This window comes from Trachemys scripta, chromosome 1 (assembly GCF_013100865.1).
Source record: "Trachemys scripta elegans isolate TJP31775 chromosome 1, CAS_Tse_1.0, whole genome shotgun sequence".
Taxonomy (NCBI): domain Eukaryota; kingdom Metazoa; phylum Chordata; order Testudines; family Emydidae; genus Trachemys; species Trachemys scripta.
Window position 1 is genome coordinate 234,398,801 of NC_048298.1, and position 27,522 is coordinate 234,426,322.

The 27,522-nt window shown below is 40.3% G+C and overlaps 1 protein-coding gene across 6 annotated transcripts in view; it reads left to right on the top strand.

Moving 5' to 3' along the window:
• NCK2 (NCK adaptor protein 2) overlaps window positions 1–27,522 on the top strand; it is a 161,002-nt gene that overhangs the window by 3,289 nt on the left and 130,191 nt on the right. The window contains exon 1 of one of the 6 annotated variants that reach the window (XM_034758053.1): window positions 14,041–14,059. The exons of the other annotated variants lie outside the window; for them this stretch is intronic. The gene's annotated coding sequence lies outside the window, so the exon portion shown is untranslated. Of the gene's footprint in view, window positions 1–14,040; window positions 14,060–27,522 lie in introns of those variants that run through there. 6 annotated transcript variants of the gene reach the window in all.

Genomic DNA, 27,522 nt, shown 5'->3' on the forward strand with positions numbered 1-27,522 from the left:
AACACTGCTGCTTCTTGGTGGAGTTACTCAGGGTGCTGCTGCTTGGCAAGTTATGAGCTGCAGCAGCATCAGAGCTGCCTAGAGACTCATGGAGACAATACTGTATTAGTGTATATTTGGCTCAGGGTTGAAAGGCTGTCTTTAGGCCCACTTATCAGGGAAAACTTTCCACTTAACCTGATAAATGGATTTTTCAAGGCATGGCTGTAATCATTACTTTTTCTATGTTAGGAATTTTATTTGTGGAACTAGTCAAAAGATTTTAAGTAATTTCCCAGTGGTTTGCATAAATTTAGTTTCTCTAGTGTTTTTAGTTTGAGTTCAAAATGAATTTAGTGGTGGTGAAAAATCCTGGATAGGCCTCATTGGACACGGTGCTCCATCAAAATAGCTCAGCCCGGTTTTGGAGGGTAGCCTCTGGGGATGGGTGAAGTTGCTGTGGAGGAGAGCAGCTTTTTCACTTTCCTTAAAGGAAAATACCTAAAGAGTGCATTTTCTTTTTATCATATTTAAGATATGCATAAATACCACAATGCCTTCAGTTTCCATAGGGTGAGATGTTGTAAACACTCACAAGTTAAGTAGGGTGGTACCTCTATCAATATTTGGATGGAATATCTCCATGGAAAACTCAGCTGGTCTTGGTCATTTAGTAGGTAGCATTATTTCCTCTAAGTGCTCCCCGACATGGCGAGTTGCTACATGGCAAGCCAGGGTGAGACTGTATTACACCAGCTTGCTGTTCAGTAATGTGTCCTGTGTGGACATTATTGCAGCACAGTGAAAGTCCTGGAGTTCAGCTTGGCTTGAACCTATAGTTTGCCAAGTCTCTCACTTCAGAATTTTTGCTTGGCTAACTATGCTTTCAGGCCAAGTTGCACTCCAGAACTTTCAGTGCACTGTAGCAGTGTCTTCACAGGATGTTACTGTGTGGGAAGTTGATGCGCTATTCACAACCTGGCTCGCTGTGCGGTAACTTGATGTATAGAAAAGCCAGTCAGCTAAACAGATTTCCCGTGCTGGTATGGCACTGTTATGAGATACCATCTTCTGGAAGAGATATTAAACAAGGTCCCAATGCCTTGTGGTCATTAAACAACCCATAGCACTTTTTGCAAGACTGTGTGTTGACCCAAGTGTTCCAAGCCAGTTTCCATTTTCGATAATTCCATTGTATCTACGGAAATCTGCCTGCAGTTGCTATTAGATACATTAGCCAGTTTATCATAAATTGTTCTGTAGTGGTGGTCTGTATAGGTGAACTGATGATATATTTTACTTTAATAGTGGGTGAAGCAATTCTTTATGGTGTTTAGTTTTTTAAAGTGATTTGAAATTGCTCATGGTGAAGGGGGAAAATAAATGTATGATTTGTTATTTTTAATTAATACAAATGAAAATAATTCATTTACAATGCATGAAAACATGAAATGGAATAGAAAGTTGAATTACAAGAACAGATCTGTGTAAAGTATTCATCTTCCACATAGTGGATGAATTTGTTTCCATTGTTAACAAAAGAATGGATCCTAAATTTTGAACCCATGAGAAAAAACACTTCTTGTATAGCAAGTTGGTTCAACAGAGTGTATTTTTAAGATTTAGTAGGCTTTATTAAGTGTATAAGCTCAAGTGTGGATAAAAAAATCTTGATTTAAATTAATAATGTTGATAATTGAGGCTAAACTGTTCTAAATATGCATAGAAACAAGAAGAGTGCACTTTCAGTAAAGTGTTGAATTTGAAAAATACTGAATGTTATGAACATTTTTTGGTTAGTTACCTAAGTATCCACTGTATTTGCTAGGCTGTAACAGAGTGTTTTGTGAATGTCAGAAATAAGCTTTATATGGCAATGTGATTTTCTTTCCTGCCTGATGGATGAGGTCAGCGTCAAAACTGACATAGGTTTCAATGTGGTGATATTCAACTTGTATGTATTTATACTGTGAAGTAGGTAAAACTCAAGATGACCATGCAGTGGTCTAGGAAGGACAACTTTACATTCCTTAGAAGACTTTGAGATATAAATATACATTACATTAATGTAGTGTGTGAGTTGGAAAATTTAAATACATAGAAATCAGAAAAGTGGTTTCTTCAGCAACTTTTACCTCAGCCAGGTTGCACCTGTGAAGTATTTTAGGTAATTGTTTATGTAGTGCAATGCAGATATTGAGGTATATAGTATGTCTAGTATGGTCAAGATCCATTGATATAGGAAACATAGTATAGGTCTGCTTTCAAATCGGGGAGGGCCCTTTGAAGTGAATGCTTTTATTTTTAAATAAATGTCTTTACTCCTGATTGAAAGGCAGGTTGGGAGCTAGGATATGGTCCATAATCTGTCAGAAGCACAGTTAGTCTCCTAGCTTGGATACTGTGGTGGGCAGCACACAATCTCCTTTTTGCCACCTTGTCAAAGGATTCTACTTGGATTATTTTTTAAGTGCTCATAATGGGTTGGATGCTGTACAAGCATTCTATCCCAAATATTTTAGTTTGAACTGATCAACAATAAAAGAAAATGCACTGGCAGACCTAAAGGGACATTTTGTTTTACAAATTTATTTTATTGTGTTTTTTTTAAGAAGGGGAGAGTGATAGCATTTTTCCTGATGCGGGTTAATATTTTGGGGATAATGAAAGGTCCAGATTATTTGTGGCTGTTTTTTATTTTAATAGAAAAAGGGATACAGGTGGATTTAGAAGCTTTTTTAAGGGACAGAGCTTGAGGACTGTGTTCAGTAAAGCAAGTGCACTCAATCCCATCCTTTGTTATAGTAGGTGGGTAGGTGCTTTTCATTTTCTCAGCTGCTAACAGCTTCTGCTTTACCCAGGAGTTGTCTGCTTTCCTTAGTAATGGCAGCAGTCTTCTTACAGTAGCTGTGGGTCAGGCTGACACAAATATGGGTATTCAGTCCAACTTGGAGCCATCAATGGGAAGATGAATGCGGGGGGTGGGGGCTGGTAAAGGGAAGTGTACTGCTTCTTCTGCTGTGACAAGAAGCTAGATTCTACTAGCACTGGAGGTTGCTAGCTGCTTAGTGCTGAAAGTTACCAACACTGATCTCCATAGAAAAGGACTGAGTTTGTTTTTTGGAATGATTGCATCTATCAGCTATAGTGTCTTTTATTTATTTTTAAAAGAGGTCATTAAATGTTGAAGAGCAGCTGGCTGTTCATAATTGGCTTAGATAATTTTGAGAAGAAAACATTTTTTTAAAATTATATTAAATATATCAAATTAAATGCATTGTTATAAAGATCTGAACAGCAAAGAAATACCATGTTTTAAAGCCTTTCATTCCATATGATTTCCAAAGTACTTTAAAAACTATACAACAGTTACTTCAGTCATCACTGAAGTTTTAGCCACCTCTGTGGTAAAATATCAGTTTAACAGCCCTCAGCTACACTACGCTAGGAGTATAGGGCAGAAAATGAAGATCGCTAAATCCAGTTGACATTACAGGAGTAATTTAGGAAGGCAGAGTTTAACTTATCATTTTAATAATAATTTATTTTGAACTTCTATCTAAGACTATCAAAGTAGCTTAGAGACATTAATGAATTAAGACTGCCACTTGCTGAATCATAGCATCACTTCTTAGAGGAGAACTGAGTACAGAACAGAATGTGTCCTCCTTAGCTTTAGTTCTGATGAGATGACAACCCAATGTAGTATAGATGTAGGGTCTTCCCCTTCCTTTCTTCAAATTGCAGTGTGTTTTGATTTGGTGTTTTCTATTTCTCATCTTCATTATACATCTTGGTTGGCATCCAGTGTCAACCTAAATGAATGACGTTTGAAAGAAATTCAGTGCTTAGTTGAAAAGCTGGTGCCATTTTGTATAGTGACCAGAGAAGGATTTTTCAACCTTTCAGTGCAAAAAGCAGTGCACCTAGCTGTAGACAACATTTTGGGGCTGCACTTTGTTAATCTGTCATAATGACAAACCACATGTTCATTTTCCTGGATGTATGATGTACTTCCAAACATACTAAAAGGGTTATTAAATTTCACAACTATTGCATGATGAACTGGCAAGGATTCTGGATTCTATGGAGTGGAAATACAGACGGCTATAAGTTAATGTTGCCCCACAACTTAGCAAAATTTATTGTAGAATTCTTTCATCTCTTCAGTGGAGCAGAAATACAAGATCCCATTGTAATTTAAAGTTCGCATTTGTCCAACAACTAACGTATAAAATTGGATTGGCTGGAAAAAATGCTAAATTCAATAAAATTGGCATTGAACATTTACTTTTACCAATTAAAACCACATTTGTTTCATTTTAAGACTCCTTTTTTAATCAGTTTATAAATTTATAAGCTATTGCAAATGTGTACAATATTTACTTAACTCCCTTTTAGAAAAAGTACCAAGCAGCAAAAATTTAAGCACATTGTGTCAGAAGAAAGCATTTATTTGCTTTATTTAAAATTTTTGAAGCGTTGGCAACTACTAGTCAATGTATCAACCCCACTCTTCAGTTTTGCAATTGAGGGAGGAGCAAGAAGCTGACACGTGGAGGTCATGGGAAGGAGAGGAGAAGAAACCCAGCAGTGATACAAAAGTTCCTATTTTTTGTTGTTTCGCTTTGACTAACATTTATCAGTAAACTTGCAGTTGCAGTTGAGCATCTCTTTTGGCTTAAACTAAAACTCAGAAATGTTGTAAACCTAGAAAAGAATCTCTACATAACGACAGTGTAACTTGAAGGCATAGTACTTCAGTATGTACTATTGCATGGCAACTCAGTTTAAATAAGATGAAACTGACAGTAGTAGACAGGTTTTATGGTACAGTTGTGTATTCTTTTATCAGTGAGAAATGTTGTCTATGCACCTTCTGTAGCATTAAAGAATTAGAAATTGGTGGCATCTAGTTGTTGCAGTTACCCTCTTCCCATTTGTTCTGTTTTATGGTACCATATCCTTTGTTTAGTCAGCCTTACACAGATTCCCCCATAATCCTGTTTAAGACTTACGTTGTCAAATTTGTCAAATAAAATATATTATCAAAAATAAAATTTGTCAATGGTTATTTTTTCTTGTCTCTTTTCAACAGGCTTATGTTTTTTAATTAAAAATGACAAAATGGATACAATATTATGGCTACTAAAGGAAAACAGTGAGAATTTCAAGCATAAAGGTTGAATACAAAAATATTTAAGTAAGCACTTATTGTTAAATATTTTCTTTACAAAGAATGTGAATCATTAAGAACCTAATTTACCAAGTGCTCCGTTTTTTCCTGTTTTTAATTTTTGATGACTTGTCACTGCTTAGCTCTGTCAGGTTTTGTAGTCACTCTGACTCTGTTAACAGTGCTGCGATTGTACAAAATATTTCTATTGTGGACTTACTTTTACATGAAATTTTGAATTCCATTTAACATCTGTAAAGAGGAAAGTTAACACTATTATCTCAAATAATAAACATTATAATAAGGGATCTGCCCTCCGCTTGACACTGAATGAGTAACATTTTCTTACATCAAAATACTTTGTTTTATAATACTAAGGATTCTGAATGACCTAATTTGAGAATATTAGGAGTTTAATCAGATATCTGTGTAAGGGTTATGTAATTTGTATTTGTTTTAAAATTGGGATGTAATCAAGCTTGTGTTTAGCACAAGTATCAGAAGATGACCCATCTGAATAAGCACTCAGGCTATTAAGGGATATATGTGGAATCTTAATGATCTGAAATTATTTAGTCTTACTTTAAAAGAACACTAGCCTGTTCATTAAGTCGTGTTGAGTAAAGTTGTTTGCATGGCCGGTGTGTATTTTTTACCTTTACTGTCGTGTAATATCATTGTTAATAGCCATTTTATAACCATTCACTCTTTTTCTGTTTTAAAGATGTGGATGTTCATTTTGCTAAATTTTTAAACTTTTTTTCTTTCCCCTCACAGAATTGGGGAATCAGAAAGATAGTCTTACTGTGTTTTTGACACTGCTTTTAAATCATTCTTAATTTTTCTTTATCATTTGCATCCTAACTAGCACATTGTGACACTGATCTGCGAAAGCGTACTCACTTTATGTCTGGTGAGTAGTCCTATTGAAGTGAATGGGACTACTTATAGTGCAGGGGTCGGCAACGTTTGGCATGCGGCTCACCAGGGTAAGCACCCTGGCGGGCCGGGCCAGTTTATTTACCTGCTGACGCGGCAGGTTCGGCCGATCGCGACCCCCACTGGCTGCGGTTCGCTGTCCTGGGCCAATGGGGTCAGCGAGAAGCCGCGGCCAGCACATCGCTCGCCCACACCGCTTCCCGCCGCCCCCATTGGCCCGGGACGGCGAACCGCGGCCAGTGGGGGCCGCGATCGACTGAACCTGCCGCGTCAGCAGGTAAATAAACTGGCCCAGCCCGCCAAGGTGCTTACCCTGGCTAGCCGCGTGCCAAACGTTGCCGACCCCTGTTATAGTGTGTAAGATTAAGAACATTTGAAAGTCTTTGCAGGATCAGGGCCTAAGTTGCATTGCAGATCAGATGTTCTCTAGTCATGCATTCTTTAATTTGTCAAAGTGCATATGCTAAATTGTATGATGAACTTTTGGTAGCCATGCAGTGTAAGTAGTCAACTTTTATTTACAGTCAGATTCTGTACCCCTGCATAGTATCTTGCGATTGATTTAATGGGACTGCTTGTGGAGTGAGAATACCCTTACTCATTAAGTACTTTCAGAATCCATTAAAGAACATGAATGGATCAAAGAGGGCTTAATCCAATGCCTGCTGAAGTCAATAGAGAAAGAGAAGGATTGATAATTGGGGGGAAAATAGGAAAAGCAACATACTTTCTGTACTATATCGATGATTTAAAAAAAAAAGGAAAACTAGGCAAGGGCAAAAAAAGGCAATAGATTAAAAAGCAGAAACATTAATTTGAAAATAGGTATTGGGTTTTAAAAATTGAAAAATAGAAATTAAAATAAAATAGAGCATGGGTTAGAACAAAATAAAAAACCATTTAAGTTGACCTTTCAGTGGTCCTCTTAAGTCAATGGGATTGTTCAGAATGTACAGTATAAAGATATAAGTATGTAAATCTTAGTGGGATCAGGGCTAAAGAAGTTTTCTGGTCTTGAACACTGACCTTCCAAAGGGTACCCAAATCTTTTTATTTTCTAAATGTGATTTTTTTTTAATATATCCCAATAGATATTTTAAGTAGAGTACAAAGACTTCTTTCCAATCTCCAACAATTGTTAAATTCCTTTAATTTGCCTTTCAGAATAGGTCTGGTCATGATTTTTTTTGTTCTTTGATTTCCTTTTTTTGACTACTGAAATAGGGGTTAGATCAGGGGTCGGCAACTTTGGCATGCGGCTCGCCAGGGTAAGCACCCTGGTGGGCCTGGCCAGTTTTATTTACCTGCTGACGCGGCAGGTTCGGCCGACCGTAGCCCCCACTGGCCGCGGTTCGCCGTCCCGGGCCAATGGGGGCAGCGAGAAGCCGGGGCCAGCACATCACTCGCCCGCACCGCTTCTCGACGCCCCCGTTGGCCCAGGACGGTGAACCATGGCCAGTGAGGGCCGCGATCGGCCGAACCTGCCGCATCAGCAGGTAAATAAACTGGCCAGGCCCGCCAGGGTACTTACCCTGGCGAGCCGCATGCCAACGTTGCCGACCCCTGGGTTAGTTACTTGGGAATTTGGATTCTCCTGAAATTTACTTTGGTTTAAGGAAAAAAACAAACAAGTTTGTTGTAGCACAATGTAACGCAGATGATGGAAAAATGGTTGTAGCTTATAGTGTCATGGCTGAAAAGGATTAATTAAAATAGATATAGTTTAATTTTTATATGCATTATATAATTTTACCTTTAATATAATAGAGACCATTTTTTCAGAATTGCATTCAATCATTAATATGCTTAATAGATAACATTAGAAGCAGCCTAGAATTCAATAGGCTATATTGTTGTTGCCAAGTAAGAATGAAAATCTGGTATACCTTCACTTGAAATTATCTGACTACAGCAGAGCCTCAGTTTAGCATAGTTTCCCACATGAGGAAGTAGCTTAATGAAAAACATTTAGGTATGGGGGTTCTTTTTCTTTGTTGCAGAATCATATTTTTGCAACTTAATACGTTTTATGCATTCTGTTTTATGCACATTCGATTTGGATGTGGGAGGAGTACATTATTTGGGCCAGTTTCCATTTATTCTAGTATATGATCTGAACTGTTCCAATGGTCATAGATAATGATTTTAAGTGTAAGGCACTCAGGGTTGTGTTACAATTGTTTGAATTATATTACAGAGAGGATCGCAAAAGTCTTAATGGCAGTGTTAGGCCAGTTTCCTAGACTCTGTTTTTTTTATTTTTACTTCCAGGTAAGATCGCTTTTCGGCCTGAAGGTTGCATAAAATCTAGGGGTATCATGACCACCTTCTCTTTCTTTATTACTAGATGGGAAAAGACTCTCAAAACTTTTTGGTTTTATAAAATGGGGTTAATAGTGTGGAAGAACCTGAGAGCCACTGGGAAGAAAGATACTGTTTTATTCCTCCCTCTCCTCCCCAGGGACCATGCCCTGTTTGCTTCTGAATCTTCAACCCCACGCCCCCCGAACTGAAATTGAGCAATCATTGAATAGACATACGTTTCAATACATTCATCATATGAACTAAAGGGACACTGACAACTATGCATTTTAAAAAAAAACTAATTAAAAAACCACTTTTTCTGATAGAGCACCTTTTTACAGAGTTTGTCCTGAAATTAGCGCTTGCAACTTTTTTTTTAAAAAAATAGGGTTTTTCTGCTTTCCTGATATTTACAAAGAGCCTTTGGTAAGCTTTAGATAATTAAGTTCAGACCTTCTCAGGTCCAGCTTTTCTCTTTGGGCATGCACCTGCCTGCTGCATTTGTAGTTTCATCAATGCATTGTTCCTACTTAACACATTATTGAAGGGCTTTGGTGGAGAGTATCCATATGAGCTGTTTCAGAGCAGTGCATGAGAGTGATAATGTCATTTTAGTGCATGACATGGGAAGTGTACGTGCCCATCAACAAAATAGTGAAACTGATTCTATAGAGTGCTGTCAAATACCAAAGTAAACAAGCTGGAAGTTTTTTCTCCCTCCAATCTTTCAGTTTCAGCAGTGCTAAGTATTAATCTGCTATTGGTACAAAATTTTCAGGTTGCGGTATGATTTTTCAAACTGACAGTGTTTCTTGTAATGTGGATATGGCTGTGCCTTACAAATTGTTGTTTGAAGCTTATCTGAAGAAGATGGGGGAGCTCTCAATATGCTGTCACAGGAGGAGAGATTTAGTTTATAGACTTAATCGTAAGATCTGTCGCTCCCCTACATAACAGCATAAGTAAGACATTTTGGAGGGAGGAAAGTGCAGGTTTTCGTACCCATTTTCAAATGTGGCTTTTTTGGGAGGCTATTAACTCTAAAATTACAAGACTTGGGTAATTCATATTACTTCCACTACACTGGACTTGTAGATTGCTTACGGTTTGGGAGAAACAATTGGCAAATCACATGAGATAGATAGATACACACAACTATTTCCACAATGGATTGTGAGTTTTTTAAATTATTAGTACAGAACTGATATTAGAATAAACCATTTTGGGATATTGCTTCAGGTTACATAATGAAAATAGATTTGATATCTTACTCAAATTGAAGGATATTTCATAACTTTTCTAGATGACCAAACTAGTATTTATATAGCTATATACCCACAAAGATTGAGGTAATTTTTGTATGATTCTTAGGATTCATATAAACTTTATTTTAGAGCGTTTTTTATAGTAAATGTAAAAGAAACAATAGCATACAAAAATTGTGTAAAGGTAAATATTTGTCAAAAGGCTGACTCTTCCCCCTTCCCCCCCCCCCCCCCCCCCCCGAGGTGGAAACAAATGAAAGCTTGACATGAGGGATGGTGTGTGGTGGGGCCTGTGAAAAAACTGCACTCAACAGAAACTGATTATTTTAATGATTTATCTAAGATACTACTGCCATATTATCTAAACACCATATTTTGATTAACAATGGTACTAGGTGTAGATTTATTGTGCTGTGGCAGTGCTTCCATTAAGGCTAAACTTAGCCTGGTTTATATGGATTTATGTATGACTAATTTTTATAGATGTAACTTTCTTAATTTTAAAATGCTTAACTTCTATGTACTATAAAAATAATGCAGCATATTTATATAAGTTATTAGTGGTGCTGTTTCTGTACTATATATTATTTCTGGAACTTATAATTTAAACATCTTTTCAAAAGCTATTCGATTACAAATAGCCTTAAAACTATTCCACAACCTTCAAGAGTATTTTGTTTTAAGACATTAAAATCTTTAAGATTATAATCAGATTTTTACAAGTTGATCAGCACACTGTTTTACACATTGTTCTTCAGCTAAAGTATATAGTCCTAAATCTATATAAAAACATTGTTGAGTAAGAAGGCATATGTATTTCCTATGTATCTGAATTACTTGCTTTCTATAAAAAGAGAGCATCCCATTACATCTGTTAGATGTGTTTTTGCTTCTTACATCAACACAATTGTCAACTAATATCTGATTGCAAAATCTTTCTTGCTATTAAATATATAAGATACCAAGAACACAGCTTGATATTTCAGATGCCAAGTGGAATTTACAGTTCTGGCAGTTGAAGTGAGTTTGACAAGTAAGCTGTTGCGAGTGGATAAATATAGAACCCCACAGTGCCACTTCTAGGAAATTTCTGCCCTACAAGCATTACTGTTCTGTAGCGTATGTATCTGTGACAGTTTAAGGCATCCATGCTCTAACAGGGTTTTTTAATTGCTGACATAGATTGGGAGCAATATGGTTGTATAATACTGTTCTATAACAGGGTTATAGTCTAGTCCACCCTTACAATGTTTGTCCAGTCCACCCTTATAATGTTTTTTTTAAAAAAAGAGAGAGAGTGAAAACTGATACTGGGAGCCCTGGCAGACACCTGTCTTAAGGCACATTTCTCTCATGTAGATGCACCCTTAGAGTTGTTTTGGCAAATAACATTTTATTTTAACAGCACTAAAAATTATGCTCTACACCTGAACTTTCAGCCATTGCAAACCCAGTTAAATAGATTAAAAATTCTTTTGGAGATGGATCTGCTGTAAATAATCACTTAAATGATTAGTGGGGTGAGGAAGGCGATTCTACCACCAACTCTATAACTACTGGTAATGCAGATCCCTTTTTCTTCTCTCTCTGTATCTCTGTTACTGTCTCCTCACTATCATTCGACATGGCATTCTTGTAGTAGAGAATGGGTCAGTTTCCTTAGCAGTTTAATCTTTGAAATGTGGAGATTGGCTAAGGTTATATCTTAGTGATAACTACAACATGTCTACATAAATAAAAACACTTCATAAATATTGACTTGTGCCAATGTTATAAATCTGTAATTGATTCTAGAAGGATTTTTTTTTATTTATGGTAGAATTTTAGTAGGCATGTCATTTATTTATTAAGAGAAAATTGAAAAACTACTACTTGTCCTTAGATTCTGGTCATTGGTCAGTCTTTTCCCACCACCGTTTTTCTTCTGCAGCATTTTTTGCATAGATATAACTAGGAATAGTGTCAGTCTGGTGAAGACCACTGAATGCCTTGACTCTGAATGACATATTTTGGGATCATATCTAACTCCATTGACATACAAGATAGGGAGGACTACATCACCAGTTAAAAGAAGAAAACAATAGATTGTAAACTTTGGTCCAAAACCTATTTCTTATTTGAGAAGTTAGTTCCATTGACTTAAATAAGAATAACGTGAGCATGATTTGACCCTACAGATGTACTAAGTGTACATTCTATACCAGGGCTCTCAAACTCAGTTTGCCTTAGGGCCAGTGCCAGTCCTCAAATCCTCCCAGTGGGCCAATAATGTCACTGAAGATGGTGTTCAGAAAAGAAAATGTTTATATTATATTTTTTATTTCAAATTTCTTAGAAATAATAAAACTGTCATACAACTTTATACAATTCTTCGCCTGCCAGAGAGTTTTTAGTGTTTGCCAGACACCTGCCAACGCTTCAGTTCTGTCAGTTTGTTGATGTTTGGCCTCAGTGGCAGAGCAGTTGAAATGTTCAGGATTGCAGCAAGGTGTGTATCAGATAGTTGTGTTCGGTATTTTGACTTGTTCATAATTATTATGGAAAAAAGTGATGCTGCCTCCATGGCTGACTCTGCCTGGCGACTAGTGATGGTGTCTCTGTCCCTCTCCCCCAGCCAATGGGAGCTGCGGGGGGCAGTGCCTGCAGCAGACATTGCCGACAGCGTGTCTGCGTGCGTCTCTCCTCCGTGGGCTGCAGTGGGGAGGTTCTCGGGCCGAAGATGAGACCCCTGTTCTATACTCTTAAATTATCAGAATGCTCAGAGGTGTTTGAGAGTATTGAGATGAGGATACATTTAGTTCCTCTATGAAGCAGAGGTACAATTATACAGGTGTAAAACTTGTTTTCTTTTTTCATTAACACGTATTCTGTCCTGGCATCAAGGTGTTAGGTTGGGCTCAGCTAGAGACTAGTTTCCCAAATATTTCCTGCTATTAAACCTTACCGAAATACTTTCCATTACATATAGTAACATTTTCACGTTTAGAAAAATCATAAATGTTTTATACTGTTCTGTATTAAGTAGTACACTTTGGGTTTACTGCAAGTGGTTTTAAAACATCTAACTTTAGAGAATCTAAAATGAATGCCATGTTTTGTAACATTCCTGTGAAGAGTTTTCTATGCTTCCACAACTAATTTTTATTCTCTAATCCCATTGTTCTCAAACTTTGTCCTTTCTCCTTTACTAATTACATTGTACAGCCTGTTATGCAAACCTCTTTTGAAGCTTGGTTTCCTCTTTCATTTTCTCAGCCCCAAGTAATCTCCCTTCTGCCTTAGAGTGGTGACCAGTATTAGGTTGCCTCTGTAAATTGCCTTAGAACTACATGTGCTCTCATTAAGCCCCTTCTGAAGTTATGTTGAGGTCAATAGGCAGTTGAGTAAGTCCTGCCTGGTGCTGCTATGGAGTACCTTGTTAAAAACATGCATTGTAGGGTCACTGAAGCGTCTGTTCTACGTGGATCCTTAATCTGGAAAGAGCCATTCCATTAAAATAACTGTGAATGGCACAGAATATTGGGATGAAGGTATATTTATTTTACCCTGGTTTTAGTTTCTCATTTTTCTATGTGGGATAGTGCTCTAGTGATCTTTAGATGATTGCTTATTTTATTAATTTAAACTATTAATGCTCATGGTGTGCTGAAGCCAATAGAACCAAGGGCCTTTGTTCTTTAGCAATTACGTTTTATGGGCTTCATCTTGCGATCTGTACTCTGGGTGGAGCCTTGCATCTGTAATAGACCTTATATCAGGCAAATCTGCACCACTGTGGAGTTCCATTATGTGGAATAGCTTGCAGGATAGGAGCCTGAACTAGACCACTACACAAAAATAACTGCATGGTGAATAAATAGGGATAACGAGTGGAGTTTGTGTCTGTGGGAGGGGAGACATCAGTAAACACAAGGATGGAAATTGCCATTGCATGAAATTTACCCTGTTCAGAGGGCTAGGGTCAGACCTATGAACCACTTATGTGACATATAAATCTGGTGCTGGCCCTCTGCCCTGGGGTGAATTTCACTTACAAAGAGCAGGAGCGAAGGTGAGCAGCAACTTTCTGTGGTGGCCCCTCCTTTCTTCCCTTCAAAAGACTTGTTGGTTTCTTAGAACTGAGCCAAAATTTAGATTTCCATTTCATTGGAAATTTCAGTATTCTTCAAGTGATTGCACATGTCCATTCCATTATAGGTGTTTGTGTGCTCCAGTGCACAGTTGTCAGAGAGTTTTTTTTTCCCCTTAGTGATACCCGTCGGAGTGGCCCAAGTGTCCTCTGCAGCCTTGTGCATGCATAAAGGGAAGACTTGCCCCTGACCCCTCTTCCTTCCTTCCTTCCTATTGCCCATGACGGTTGCTGGAGCTCCCTGTCCTTGCTTCTGCAAGTCTTTAGGTAAGTCCTGTAAATATTACATGTTGTGTAGTTAATTAGTTGTTCATAAAATAATTGTTGTTTTGTGTGGTACTGGCACCCGGTCTGGGTAATGGCCTTGGCACTGGAGATGTTCTGCACTCTCTGGATTTCAAGCCCTGCCACTCTTGTGGCAAGACAATCCCTAATAGTGACCCTCTCCTCAGCTGCCTTAAGTGCTTGGGGAAAGGCTCACTGAGGGCAGGTCTACAATCCAGCCGGGATCGACACTCTGAGATTGATCCACCGGTGGTCAATTTAGCGGGTCTAGTAAGACCCGCCAAATCAACTGCAGATCGCTCTCCAGTCTACACCTGTACTCCACCCCCGATGAGAAAAGTAAGGTAAGTCGACGGGATATTTTCTCCCATTGACCCCAGCGGTATAGACCCTGCGGTAACTTGACCTAAGGTACGTCGACTCCAGCTACGTTATTCATGTACCTAGAGTTCTGTAGCATAGGTCGACTTACCGCGGTAGTGTAGACATAGCCTGAGTGACAAGTGTGCCATTTGTAAGGGCTTTAAGCCCCATTCTAAAAAAGATAGGGCAGCCAGACTAAAACACCTGTTGCTCAAATCAGCACTGTGTCCTCCATCTGAGTCATCTACCTTCGTCAGGGTACCGAGCACCTTGCAGCTTGGCATTGCTAATACCAAGGAAGAGGCATCAGAAATACGATTTGGTGCCAGACTTATCAAAAGACACGTAGAGGTTGACCTCTCTAAAGATTCGGGAGTGCATTTAAGGGGAAAGCGCTCCCCAGACTACACCTCTAAATAGGGGAATTCGTTGATTTTTCAGCCCACTACAGGCCGGTCAAGATTGGCTCCTAAAACACCTTTGTCAGCATCTCCTTGTGCCATGGTTGTACAGACTGTCTTCCCAGTAAGAAACTGTTTAAGGCTGCTCCGGCACATGACAGCATGCACTTATGTGGTCTAGTACACCAGATTGTGTCTCAAGGCTGGTTGTCAGATGTGTATTCTCCAAAAAGGCACCACATATATACATTAGTGTACATATCAAGTTACATCCTGTCTTCTATAGATTTGTGGATAGACCCAACCAATATCTGCAAGGGAGTTCCTTTCACCCTCAACAATCTCGTACCTTAGTCATGGATGCCTGGGTTGCGGGAGCTCACTTGGGGCCCCTACAGACGCAAGGTGTCTGGTCTCCCCAAGATCTCAGTCTACACACACACACATCAGAAAGTTGCGGGCTATCCAGTTAGCTTGAATAGTGTTCCTTCCTTGCGTCAGGGGGCGGGTGTATTGGTGCTGACCAATAATATGACTGCTGTGTTTTATATAAACAAGCAGTAGAGAGACGGGTCTGCTCTACTTTGTCAGGAAACAGTACTATTCTGGGACTTCTGCAATGGCAACTCTGTTTCTGAAAGTGGCTTACTACTTGGGGGTTCAGAAATATGCTGATAGATCGCCTGAGCAGGATATTTATCAATCACCTTGGTGAGACATAGAAAATCCATTTTCCAGCTTTGGGGAAAGCTGTTTCTTTGCAACAAAGGACAATGCAAAATGTTACCAGTTCTTTTCCGGAGCGGGACACAGCTTGGGTTCATTGACAGAGGCTTTTCTACTGGTCTGCTGTATGCTTTTCCCCTTAATTTGTCCTCTATCTGAAGTTCTGTGCAAGGTTATACAGGACAAGGCCTGTTTTATACTGATCGCCTAGTTAGCTGTGTCAGCATTCCACCCTTCTGTGGATAACTGTTGTTGTACTTAAAGTACTGCACAGGATCTTTTTAGGGGGAATAAGACAAAACGCCACATTTATTAGTAATACATGTATTTATTAACACTGTATTATATGCATATAATATATTACACTTACACTTACACACACACACACACACACACAAACAAACCCATTCCGTCTTGTTGTTACCAATTAGTTGCTCCCCTTAACTTCACTGGCCAGGTGAGTTAGATGGGGGAGGGGGTGGAGCCGGGCTTCTGCCGATTCGGATCGATGCTCCCATGTTGACAAGACGAGACCCGGGGTCCTCTGCAAGACACCTCACTTTTATAGCAGCTTTCCTCTTATGCAAATCTATACCAGATTCAAACTCTGTGTCTGTGTCCATTGGTCCTTTGTGCTGCTTTCTTTTGAGTGTTGTCCCAATGCTGCAAAGAGGGTGTTTCCAAAAGAAGGTGCTTGCTTCTAACCCCCGAGGCCGTCGGTATGTCTGCTTGTCTTTAATGAGCCCACTTGACACGTTTTATTGTCCTTGGGTCTGGCTCCCAGCCCCTCTCCAACAGTTGAGGCTGTCTGGAGGTGCTGCCTTCCATGCCTTGCTCATCCACACCTCATTCATTCAACAGGGCAATTGATTAAGAGTGGGGGGGGGGGGAGAGCTCTTGTTCTACTGCTAGCAAAAAGAAATTTTTCTTCTATCTTATTCTATCCTTAGGGGCTATAATATTATACCAAGGGCAATGCAAAGTTTCTAAATGAGGCTTTGATACAAAGTCCCATGAAAACAGAGGTCACACGTGGGTAGACCCACCACAAGGTTATATGAAGAGGCACAATGTAAAGTCATATGAAAATTATCAGAGATTGATCTACATTGTCCCCCTTTTGACCTCTCAAGAACAATTCTTGAGTGGTCACCATATAAATCTTTTGTATTTGTTGCAAACAAACCAAACAATTATAACCAGGTGAATATAACTAAAACCATTACAATTGACTAAACACCAGATATAACATAAACACAAATGCAAACAATTATAATTATAATAATTGGAAATACAACAAAACCATTACCATTCCAATAATTGGGTACATTGACAAACAAAATGAGGCCCAAGTTTGATGCTGCAATAGCCATCAAACAATAAAAGTCACTGAGGTCAGGACCTTCTTAAGCACACACAACAAATAAGATTTTGTAGGAGTACCACAGTTGTTATGCAAGGTTAAGCTGATTTGGACTTAAACTAACATTCAGTTGCTAAAATGTTGTAGAATTCCCTATTTTTAACAGTTGTTCTCAGAGGTTTCTGGGGACCTGAAAGATGGGGCCATACAATTATGGGCCAAGGTCTTACAGGTTATGGGGGCCCAAGAACTACCCTTCAGGGCTTGGGGAAATAGAACCAGAGTGCATAGAGGAAAGTGTGGAATTAATAATAATACAAGCAAATGTAACTAACAATACAAATGTATTAATAACAAAAATTAACAACAAAATGATTATTAGAGAACCTAACAAAACAAAACAAAATAACCCTGATGCACTGGGGACCAAAGTCTTTTGGACACAAGGGGTGATTGATAAGTTGGATGGAGATGGGGGAAGTAGAGAGAGGAAAAGACATTTGCCCTGTCTAGTGTAGTATCCCCTCTTTTTCTGGACCCAATGCTAGCACAGGACACCACTAGAGACAGACACAGAACATGCAACACAGAACACTGAACACAGACTTTGTCATGACACTATAACCATGGTATTTTATAACTCTTCAGCTGGTACCAGCTCTCCTGATGTTCTGGTTCAGAGCCTGAAAGATAGAAGCTTGGAAACAAATTAGCACAGTGCTTTCACCCTGGCAGAACCTGCTTGGTCTCTGCCACAGTGTGTTTGGTACTTGGGGCTGCACAAATGCTAATTAAATGGTGCATTTCTTGTGAGTGTAAATCCTCCCTTTCTCTCAGTAAAAGGGCGTTAACACTCCATCTAGAAAAAAAAATTCTGTTTTAAAATCTCCAGCCATTTTGCCATGGCCTGGAGATCTGAGGCAGAAGCAGGCACTGTTGTTAACTGTTTCAATGGCATTTTGGCCCTGGGAGGAGGAATTTACCCAAATATCCCAAATATCCCCCTTCCCAATCTCCAGAGGGGTCCCAAAGGTCTGCCCCCTTCTGGGGTCTTAAATGTTTCTTCTCCTGATGTTACTGCTGCTGTAAGATTTGAGAGTGCTGTTTTAACTCTCTGTACCCAACCTGTTTTTCAGTTTCTCTATCTGTTGCTTGCCTGGGCCCGATCCTGCTTTTTCCAATAAACAGTTCCTTTCCATGGGCACAAGCCTTGTTCCACTAACAATTTAGCAAGGAGGGTGGGCTTTCCAACTAGCCCCCACCCTTCCTGGTTCCGTTTCTTAAACATTTTCTTCAAAATTGTGAAATTACCAGAATATTACTTAACAAAAAAAAAAAAAAACAAACATAAACCACACTACACTGCCCAAACTCCTATATCCTTCAGAGTTTGGTTTAACAGAACAAGATCTGTATCTTATGTTTTTAACCCACTCTGGGCCAGAGGGAGAGACGCTAAGCTTCCCTCTGTATTACTCGGTCTGCTACCACCGAGGGTTCATACACCAATTATACAAATCCTTCCCCGGAGTAAATCCTTCCCCGGATCAGAGTGAGAAACACTAAGTTCTCCTCTTTAGCTCAGTCATGAACACAATTTAAACCTAAACTCCTATATCCTTCAGAGTTTGGTTAATTAACTGAAAGTTTACGCTCTTTTTCCTATAGTGCCAGGCTTGCTAAAGCTGGCGGTGTGCACACCAGTTTTATAATAACTGTGGATTCTATGCTTGCTCCCCCTTTCGCATTCTCCACCAAAATGTTGTACTTAAAGTACTGCACAGGATCTTTTCAGGGGGAATAAGACAAAACGCCACATTTATTAGTAATACATGTATTCATTAACACTGTATTATATGCATATAATATATTACACTTACACTCACACACACACACAAACACACTCCGTCTTGTTGTTACCAATTAGTTGCTCCCCTTAACTTCACTGGCCAGGTGAGTTAGATGGGGGAGGGGGTGGAGCCGGGCTTCTGCCGATCCGGATCGATGCTCCCATGTTGACAAGACGAGACCCGGGGTCCTCTGCAAGACACCTCACTTTTATAGCAGCTTTCCTCTTATGCAAATCTATACCAGATTCAAACTCTGTGTCTGTGTCCATTGGTCCTTTGTGCTGCTTTCTTTTGAGTGTTGTTCCAATGCTGCAAAGAGGGTGTTTCCAAAAGAAGGTGCTTGCTTCTAACCCCCGAGGCCGTCGGTATGTCTGCTTGTCTTTAATGAGCCCACTTGACACGTTTTATTGTTCTTGGGTCTGGCTCCCAGCCCCTCTCCAACAGTTGAGGCTGTCTGGAGGTGCTGCCTTCCATGCCTTCCTCATTCACACCTCATTCATTCAACAGGGCAATTGATTAAGAGTGGGGGGGGGGGAGAGAGCTCTTGTTCTACTGCTAGCAAAAAGAAATTTTTCTTCTATCTTATTCTATCCTTAGGGGCTATAATATTATACCAAGGGCAATGCAAAGTTTCTAAATGAGTCTTTGATACAAAGTCCCATGAAAACAGAGGTCACATGTGGGTAGACCCACCACAAGGTTATACGAAGAAGCACAATGTAAAGTTATATGAAAATTATCAGAGATTGATCTACACTGTTCCCTTTTTTCCAACCCAATCTCACTATAAGGGGTTGAGCAGACTGTTTCCACATGTACGAATCTCTATTGCAGTGGTCTCCAAAGTGGGGTGCGTGCAAGAGAATCCAACGGGGGGTTCGTGGCAGGAGGAGCAGTTCTGGCGGCTTTTTTTTTTTTTTTTGCTTCGGCAGTTTGGGCGGGAGTCTAAGCGGGTTTTGGGTTGCCAAAATTGTTTAAGCGGGCCAGGGAAGGAGGGGGGGGTGTGTGTGCTCAAAATTTTTTTACTGATAGGGGTGCGCGATCAAAAAAGTTTGGAGACCACTCTATTGCAGCATGGAGCCTGAATCTAGTCTTAACAAAGCTGATTAGTTCCCCCTCTCAAGCCTCTGATGACCTCCTCTGTTGCATCATTCAGTGAAGGTAGAGCTTTTAGTAGCCATTACATCAGGCAGAAGACTGGTAGAGTTGAGGATGCTAGTATCAGATCCTCCACATACTGTTTTTTTATGCAGATAAAATCAGTAAAAAAAGCTTTCTTACAAAAATGGCTTCCTCTTTTCATATCAACCAAGCAATTTTCTTACCAACCTTCTTCCCAAAGCCTCATGGTAATACATGGGAGGAGAGAATGCATACTCTAGGTGTTCTTCTAACACTGCTTTAGCAGTTTTATCTGGAACGATTACATTTTTCAGGTTTGTCTCAATTGTTCATTGCTTTTGTGGACAAAATGAAGGGCTGTCCTGTTTCCATGCAGAGGATTTCATCATGAATATCTGGTTGTATTTGCCTGTATTACCAGTTCGCTAGCGTGAAGCCACTGGATTGAGTGTTTGGCTAGATTCCAAGCAACCTCTGCAGAATTTCTGGCTAACATGCCAATATGAGACATTTGCAATGCGGCAACCGGGTTATTATGTAATACGTTTGCCTCTCACTGCACAATCTCTCAACAATCTAGAGATGATGCTAAATTTTAACGAGTGGTCCTTAAGTTCCTGTTCCAAACCCAGCTCTAGTTGGTACTGCTTGTGAGTCCCTTACAATGGAATGGATGTGCAATCATTTGAAGAATCAAAAATGATTACTAACCTTTCTGTATCTGTTGTTCTTGAAGATGTGTTGCACATGTCCATTTCATGACCCACCCTCCTTACCTCTCTATTGGAGTTTTTCCAGTAAGAAGGAGGTGGGAGGGCAGGCGGATGACGGGTGGCTTGGCCCTTTATGCCTGTGCATAGTGCATGAAGTAGCAGAAGGCACTAGCGCTGCCCTGACAGATACCACCAAGAGAGAGAGACTCTGACAACAATGCACTGGAGTGCACAAACACCTACAGTGGACTAGACATGCGCAAGATGTCTTGAAGAACAATAGGTATGGAAAGGTTAGTAACTGAGGTTTTTTTCACATTTGTTTTTCTTCTGAATCAAGGCAAAAAATCAAAATGTTGCTTTTTTTGGCTGAATGACAAGTTCTGTAAAATTTTAATTTGTAAACAAAAAAAATTAAAAAAAATTAATTTTAACATTTCCATTTTTGATCAGAACAAAATGTTTTGACATTCCTAAAATGAAATGTTATGGTATGTTAACAGAACTGAGATGTTTTGTGTTGGTTTGACGTTAAACTGCATCTACTAATGGTGCTGCAGTGCCTCGTGTGTGTTGTAGTTCTGATGCCTCATGCTGTCACTGTTGACTATGGCTTGGCTACCTGGCCTGACAGCATCTACCATGAGGCACCACATTGTTAGTAAGTGAAGCTGCAGTCTACCTTGGGAGATATAGGCTGACAGGGAGCCCTGCCCAAAGGATAGAATGGTGGCATGAATCACCGAACTACAAATGTAGTTCATGTCAGATTGACTCCAAACAAAATGCATTGGTTCAATTCAACAAGCCAAATTGTTCTTGATTTGGGCTGGATCAAGAAAATCTAAACAAATAATTTCAGCAGAATCAAAATTTTCCCATTGCAAATTTATATTTTGCAGAAATTTCATTTTTTTATCAAAATCATTTTGACAGTAAATATCTGACCAGTTCTATTTGTGATCTTCTATCTACGTCCCTCTCAGTTTAGTGTCCCTCTTTAATTATTTTCCTCACCCAAACCCTTTCTCCTGTTATTAAGAACTATCTTTAATCTTTTGGCAGTCACGTAAATGTAGCCTGGAATTTTTACCTCCCAGATGTTCTTCAGTATCTTTAGCTACAGCTTCTGATTGTGAGGCTCATGTGTAAGATTGGAGGTTTCAACCTGCCATTGGCTGAGTGGAAAAAGGGCAAGCTGGAGATCAAGAATCCTGATCTAACACCTCTTAGGAAGGAGAGACAAGGATATATAAGTTGTACTCCATAACCCCGTGTGTGTGTGTGTGTGTGAGAGAGAGAGAGAATGGCTTGTAGATCTTGTTTTTAAAGTAATCTTACTGTCTTTGTATGTGTTTCTGATGAAAAGTATGCACAATGTAGATTACTGAGTCATTGTCTCCTCCCATCAACTATTTACATGTCTTGACCCCTCCAATCAGTTATTTACATTTCTTCAGTTTGTCCTTGTACCAGAAAGCATCAGAAAAGTCATTTTCACATAAACTCACAGGGTGAATAAACTTGCTCATGGAGGAAGGGCTTTAATTTTTCCTTTGGTATGTAATTTTTTATAATTGTGTGGACTAACAGAATGTGCTCAGCTAAGATTGATCACTGATGTGTGAAATGACAATTACAGAAATGGAGAGTTTTCTGAGGTGAATAATATATTTTCATGTATAGCTCACAGGAGTGAGTTTAATATGCTGAAGGCCACATTTTCTATTCCCTGTTATTGAAATTTAGTGCTCTTGATCACCTTGCTTAACTTAATCCAAAGCTTTATCTGGAAAATGTTCAAGAAAAAAGCGTCAAACAAGATAGCAATAGTCTTGGAATATGGGAAGAATTATCTTTAAATATAAAATATATGTACAGAGGCTTGAAAAAAATGTAAGGAACACCTGGTAGCTCAGTGGCCTCCAAATTGTGGGGCATGTCCCCCCAGGGGGGCACAGAGGAATGTTCGGGGGAGGGGGAGTGATGGTGCCTGGGCCAGCCCCCATGGAGGGTGGGGAGGGAGCACTACCTGGCCCTGCCACGCCCCCACCCACAGCTGCAGCCCCCACCTGGGTCCCCGGATCCCGGCCCCTGACCACGGCCTCACTCCCGGCCCTGGCTCCTGACCGCAGCTCCTGGAGGGGCGGAGGTGGTGGAAAGATTACATTACAAGTAAGGGGGAGGTGACATAAAAAGTTTGGAGAACACTATGGTAGCTTGAGGCTAAACCTGTTAAGAGTGCAAAATAGCTTTGTCACCACATACTTTGAGATTTAAAGGAATAAAATAGCTGTGTACTGTGTCTAATTATAACATTGACAATTTTTTAAATTTAATATATGGTTTTAAATGAAATTTCCTGCTTCTTTTCCACTGGATACAGGATATTTATCTTCTACTTAGACAGCATTGCTTATCTTTTTATCCATATCTTGCATGAATCTCTCATTAGAGGATTGCTACCAAACTGACGTTAGGTGCTTAAGGATTGAGTGTATTTCCATTATTCTCCATTTATGGGACTGATTTTGGTTTTGCTTCAGCTCAAGGTCACCAGTGGAATTCTTCAACCATTCTGTGAACTGAATTAAAATATGAATCAAGACAAGCGTGTGTGCGCCAATTCACTTGAACTACCCTTCTTAGAATTGGATTTAATGCTACAGTAAGAAAAGTACTTCTCTATTGGTGGGAATAAAGAAAATGTTGGTTAAAGTAAAAGCAGTTATAGCTGAGAATCAAGTTTCCTACAAATCCTAACATAGGAATTGCCATCCTAGTGTAACCCTTCTGCCAGGTGGAGTCAGCAGCAACGAGGGCTGGGTTCAATATCTAGGGGGCTTTTTTTATTAATACAACACAGAACCGGCTCAAGCCCAACCAGTAGTCTGGGACAATTGCACACTACCTCTGGCGCCTCTACGAGGCAATACTTCCCCTCTTACAAACACTGAGTCTGTGTGTAGAAAAGAAAACTTCTAATAAAAAGGAGAAAGGTACCCGACATTCATTTGGGAAAACACCACAGGCATGATTTGAAAACACGACCATGAGCAAAAAACCCACTCCGAGTATGTTGGGCAGTGTCCTTTTGCTCAGTTTCTCACATTGAGGTGTGAAAGTCTACTCACCGTTGTAGTCTCTGGTCAGCGAAGACCCAGAGTTAAGAGTTGCATTTGTGTGAGTTCACTTCCAATGGGTGGGGGTGGAGGCATCACTATGCCTCGGTTGCTGCTGCCATGCCATTCACTCTACAGCTGCATTGCTGCCTGCCGTCATTCCTCCGCTGTGTCGGTGTGCTGTGAGTTGCTGTGTCGTCATCATCCGTTCTGCCACTGGCTGCTGTGTTGTCATTCACGCCGCCACCGGTCTTTCTATTGCAATCTCTGCTGTGTCTTGAAGTCCTACCACTTAACACAGCTCTCAGTAGGAGAGCCTCACTGCTAGTGCAGGCTGGGTAGTCTTTCACTGTAGACACTGTCCCATAGCAGGCTTATCACCTAAACTTGGTTATCAATGATTTCAGCTCTAGTGATCTGTAACAAAACAAAAGACTCTTCAGTTGAGTCTAACCAGCTTTGTCATTAAACGGGGGAGGGGGGAGGGTCAGATGGTGTCTAGGACTTTTAGGTAGGGCCCATATCACCAGGTGGCCCCCTCACCCAGGGCAGGTCAAGCACAGCCCTGCCACTCCCACTCACGCAACAAGGGCAACAATCTTTCATCACTCCCTACACCAAAATGATTGTCAATCCAACAATAGCCAAAAGTGATCACTTGGGCAAAGCAACTCAGTCATGCTGTGCACCTAGGCAGAGTAAGCATGTCTGTGCAAACAAGATCGGTTCCTGAAGCCTTTTTTTCCCAGCTCATCATTATATGCCAGGGAGAGCACATTCAGAACCTGCTTACACTAGATCAGCCCAGTTGTCCATCCAATCCAGTATTCAATCTCTAAAAGTGGCTACCACTAATGACTTCAGAGAAAGGTGGAAGAAACCCTGCACTAGGCATATATGAAATAATCTGCCCCCAGGGAAAGCTAGTTCCTAACTCCCATTAGCTAGAGGTTGGTTAATGTCCTGTAGTGTGACTCTTTAAGTCCCTTTCAAAACTCTTTTTTGTTTCTTAAAAACATTCTCTTATATCTCTGGAAATCTGTTTTGCTGGCACTGATGCAGTTACACCCATGAGAGCCTTAGTGTAGACAAGGCACACACATTTTTACCATTGTGACTTCTAGACTTGTCCTGAGCAAGGTTAGATAACACTGTAGTAAAAGCACTTGTATTCTATCTACACTTCTGCTTCCACAGTTGCTACTACCAGTGAGCTGTGCCAATGGTAATGCAGTGGTGAGAGATTTCCTGAAAAACACAAGGGTAGACATAGCTTTAATATCCACAGGGTTTTTCCTTTTGCAGATGAGATGAAGTACAAATTAAAGATTCCTTGAAGTACAAATTAAAGATTCCAAAACACTGACTCCGTGCAATGGTGGGTAAAGAGGGAAGAGATTCTTATGAGTATTTACTTCCTTGTAGACTATAATGATCTTGCATGACAAGATTAGAGAGCTTTGTCTTATCTAGGCTTGCCATTCCTACAGTGGATTTTACCTCTCTGGAGCAGGTCTAGACCTGTCCAACACTAAACAGAGGCTTGGCTTCCTCTATATGAAAAGTCTCCAGTTCCATGTGCCTCCTGGCAGCAGCAACAAGTGGTGTCTAGACATGGTCATTCTCAAACTAGAGTATATAGGAAACCTTCAAAACTGCTAATTTGACTCAAAATTTTCTTCCTTTTGTTTCCTTTTGCTAGGAAGCTTACAGGGGTTTTAGCTTACATTCTGACTCCAGTGGAATTTTGCTTTACAGAGTACAGTAGCCTTTCCTCCTCTCCCACTTACCTCATCCCCAAGCTCAGCATGCCTGAAAAGCCCAGTAAGAATGAAAAAGGTACTTTCTCTGCTCTCCTCCCCAAACCTTACCAGGTAGAGGAGTGTTCTGTGTTCTTTACTCTTGGAAGCCTCTTCCTGACTGTTTCAGCTTCTAGATTCATCTCCTCTGGATTTTAGCATCTGCACTGGTAGCACAGTGCATATCGTACCTGGGGACAAGAGTACTGGCTGTCTCCTGGTGGCTTTTACAGCAGGCTTTTACTCTGGCATCACCCACGGAGATTCAGGCAGCAGCTCCACTCTGGATTGACTGGAGGACTCAGCAGCTTAAGTGGCTCTCAGCTTTGCAGTAGACACTGGCACTACCACCTTTTGTGGAATCTGGACAAGCACTATAGCAGTTCCAATGGATCAGTTGGTGTGCTGCCTTTTGGCACCCACCTCAATTGCTGCTGCCAAAAGTTTGTTCTTCAGCTACTCACCAATGTTTCATTTCTGCTGGAGAGGAAGTGCTTTTCCTCAGTGGTACACTTCCGTTTCGCTACCTAGCAGCCCCATCCATGGAAGCCCTGCAATAGCTCATGGTGACCTCTAAGGATATGGCAGTCCAGTGAGCAGCAATGAATCTCTGAGCCCAGGTCGACAGATTTGGGTTTAGGGGCTTGGGCTACCGCTCTAAAAACAACGGGGTAGTCATTGCAGCTCCGACTGGAACTGAAGCTCTGAAGCCTAGGGAGGGGGTGGATTTCAGAGCCTGAGCTCCATTCTGAGCTGCAGTGTCTACACAGCTATTTTTAGCACGATAGCCTGAGCCCCAGTTTCTCAGCCGGAGTTCAGACACTTGCTGCCGCAGGCTGCGTAAACATACCCTAGTAGACCCCAATACATTTGTCTGTGGCTTTCCATCTCAGGCTTCCCAGCCACCTTCTGTCTTGGAGATGATGCAGATATAACCTGTTTTCAAACAAGCTGCCTCAGTTGGAATCAGACCATTGCCTTGACTAGTTTTCCTTTGAAAGCTGAGGGCCCAAAGTGTGTCAAGTAGCACCTCTCTCAATCTCTCCTTTAGATGAGCCTTTCCCAAAAACCTATGCCAAAACTAAGCATCTCACCCAGAGGAGTCCTTGTCAGGAGAGTTCTCACTCACTGCCAAACTCTGTTCTTAGGGTGCCAAGACCGTTCCCAGCTCAATCCAAAGAAGCAGCCTAAGCAAGTCCTATGGTAGGAAGCTTTTATCCCTTGGAAAAGGGAATAACTATTTCACAGTAACTCAGGGTGTGCTTCTATTGGAGAAGGACAGATATGTAAAATTTTACTGGTGCAGCTTTTGAGTGTAGGCCAGGCCTAAAGCCAGAGGGGCTTTATTCACCACTGCTTTACACCTTGTGAAGTCATTTACACCTGCCAAGTGAATGTGAAATCGGTGAAATTGTTGTCCTGTCGGAGCGTTAGCATTTTTCATGCACTTTGCACCTTTGAGCATAAGATAAGTGACTATAAGGCAGTGAAAAATCAGACTCAAAAGTTTTGTTTACTTTCATGAGAAATCTTAGGAGGAGCAGTTACTTCTAACCATCTCTGCATAGACGATTTCATGATAATGTTATAGCGTAATATTTAAAAGACAGGGAGACTGGCATACAGATATTTTAAACGGAAAGAAAGTGAGCTCTTTTGCTGGCTGAAATAATCATCTATAGTCTCTCAGCTCAGTCATTTGATCTACAGTCCTACTTTAATGGAAGACTATAGCTAGAGAGCAGCCTCTTCATCCTCCCATAAGAATTTCTACTTGTAAGCAACCTTTCAAATACAAGTATCAAGTGATTTATGATAAAGCGAAATGATCCTTTCTATAAAGTTTAGATTTTCTGCATGATGCAGGTCGATAAAATGGCAAATTACAGTCCATTAAGAGAAATACCATTGAAAAGCACTTTCTGGAGACAGAAAATTCCCAGAAAGCACATCATGTATGGATATTGGAAAATATCTGAATAATAG